General features: G+C 50.2%; 1 protein-coding gene across 3 annotated transcripts in view; it reads left to right on the top strand.

Moving 5' to 3' along the window:
* The first annotated feature begins 1,775 nt into the window (after positions 1–1,775).
* Positions 1,776–2,052, top strand: part of A4GALT (alpha 1,4-galactosyltransferase) — a 28,246-nt gene continuing 27,969 nt past the window's right edge. The window contains exon 1 of one of the 3 annotated variants that reach the window (XM_011945128.1): positions 1,776–1,903. The gene's annotated coding sequence lies outside the window, so the exon portion shown is untranslated. The remainder of the gene's footprint in view (positions 1,904–2,052) is intronic. The other 2 variants (XM_011945131.1, XM_011945132.1) reach the window with 2 other exon arrangements.

Genomic DNA, 2,052 nt, shown 5'->3' with positions numbered 1-2,052 from the left:
TGATCCACTTGCCTTGGCCTCCCAAAGTGCTGGGATTAGAGGCATGAGCCATTGCGCCTGGCCCAGTCTCCGTTTTTTTCATTTGTAAAATGGGGATGATAACAGTGTGACCTCAGAGGGTTGTGAGATTAACAAGCTGCAAGGAGGCCTTTTCCCAGGCATAGCCAGGAAGAGCTTGTGCGTCTGGGCACAACAGCAGTGGTGGCTGTTATAAGAAAGCCATTCTCTTCTCAATTCTCTTTTAATCCCTTTGCTTAAGTCCAGGGCCAAGTCTTTGCTGGGTGCTGGCCTGTCTTGAATACCTCTCTACACCTTTTGAATCTTCCTTTTAACAAGGAGAGGGCAGGAGGAGCTCAGCTCTTGGAGGGGCAACAGGACCTACCCGGGTTTTATAACATTGTTTTAGTGTTACTTTTACTGTTGCCTTCTAGCCTCTGAGATACTGGTGTTCCATTTAGGGTAGCAATACAAAGTTTCTCTGAAAAATACATTTGTGATCATGGAAAAGCCAACATAAAAGCAAAAGCATTAAAAGTATTACAAGTGGGCCAGGCCCGGTGACTCACACCTGTAATCCCCACACTGTGGAAGGCTGAGGCGGGTGGATCACTTGAGGTCAGAAGTTCGAGACCAGCCTGGCCAACATGGTGAAACTCTGTCTCTACTAAAAATACAAAAATTCACCAGGCATGGTTGTGCACGCCTGTAGTCCTAGCTACTCAGGAGGGTGAGGCAGGAGAATCACTTGAAACCAGGAGACAGAGGTTGCAGTGAGTCGAGATGGTGTCGTTGCACTCCAGCCTGGGCAACACAGCGAGTCTCAAAAAAAAAAAAAAAAAAAAAAAAAGAGGATTACCAGTGGAGAAAGGGTCCACATTCATTCATTCCTTTTTTTGTTTTGTTTTGAGACAGAGTCTGACTCTTGTCACCCAGGCTGGAGTGCAGTGGCATGATCTAGGCTCACTGCAACCTCTGCCTCCTGGGTTCAAGTGAGCATGTCTTGCTGATTTTTGTATTTTGTAGAGAGGGAGTTTCACCATGTTGGCCAGGCTGGTCTTGAACTTCTGACCTCAGGTGATCCACTTGCCTTGGCCTCCCAAAGTGCTGGGATTACAGGTGTGAGTGCTTGCCTGGCCTCTCGTTTCCGTTTTAAGATGGGAGAAGTAACAGCCTGTGATGGAAATGACCCGGGGAGAGTGGAGAGAGGGCAGAGTTTCAGGATCAGTGTTGGCTTGAAGGGTCGGGTCGGGATCTTGTGAAGGGGTGGTCGTGGCCAGGAGCTGGCCGGGTTCAGCCTGGTCCCAGGAGGGAAGGGAGTGGGCGCTACCTCAGCAGGTGGGTGGGGGAGCTGCTGGGAATTTTCTACTGATTCCTTCATTCGAAGTGTATTTATTGGGCACCCATTGAGTGCCAGGCTCTTTCTCAGGGCTAGGATAGAGGTTCCATTTTCTCAGTGGCTTAGGCACCGGGTCATCAGCTGAGTGAGAGGATGGGCGTCAGCACTCAAGAGGTCACCCAATGGTCTCATTTTTTGCAGTCTTTGTTGTTCCAGAGGAGTAAGAACTGAAATCACTAGGATTGTGACATGCTGGAAATATGGCATGTTCCAAAGATAATAAAATACAGTTTAGTGATACACAAATTGTGTGTGATACATTCCAATTCCTCACATTGAACAAATTACCAATAGCAATATGCTGTGAAGATGGGCGAGATGAGAGTGAAGAGGAGAAGGAGTAGAGAAAGGATGGGGCGGCGTTAAGGATACAGCAAATAACTGGAATTCCGGAAACACTGGGGTGATGCAGGCACGCCCTTAGCACGGTCCCCGCAGGGGGCGGTGGGGTCAGGCCGACCCGGGTCGCGGGGTGACAGCGTCCTTTCCCCACTGCAGGACATCGAGGTACTCAACCCTCTGAACCTCAGTTTTCTCATCAGTTAAATGGGGAAAACGGGATGGTAACCCGTAATACTGGCGGCGCGGAGGCCGGGCAGCGCTCCCTACCTGTTGGCCCGCGGGCTGGGGACTGTCCGCACCCGCTCCAGGGAGGA

The sequence above is a fragment of the Colobus angolensis genome, unplaced genomic scaffold (assembly GCF_000951035.1).
Source record: "Colobus angolensis palliatus isolate OR3802 unplaced genomic scaffold, Cang.pa_1.0 Scaffold239, whole genome shotgun sequence".
Classification (NCBI taxonomy): domain Eukaryota; kingdom Metazoa; phylum Chordata; class Mammalia; order Primates; family Cercopithecidae; genus Colobus; species Colobus angolensis.
Note: the sequence above shows the minus strand (reverse complement) of the source record. Positions and strands in the feature narration are given on the sequence as shown.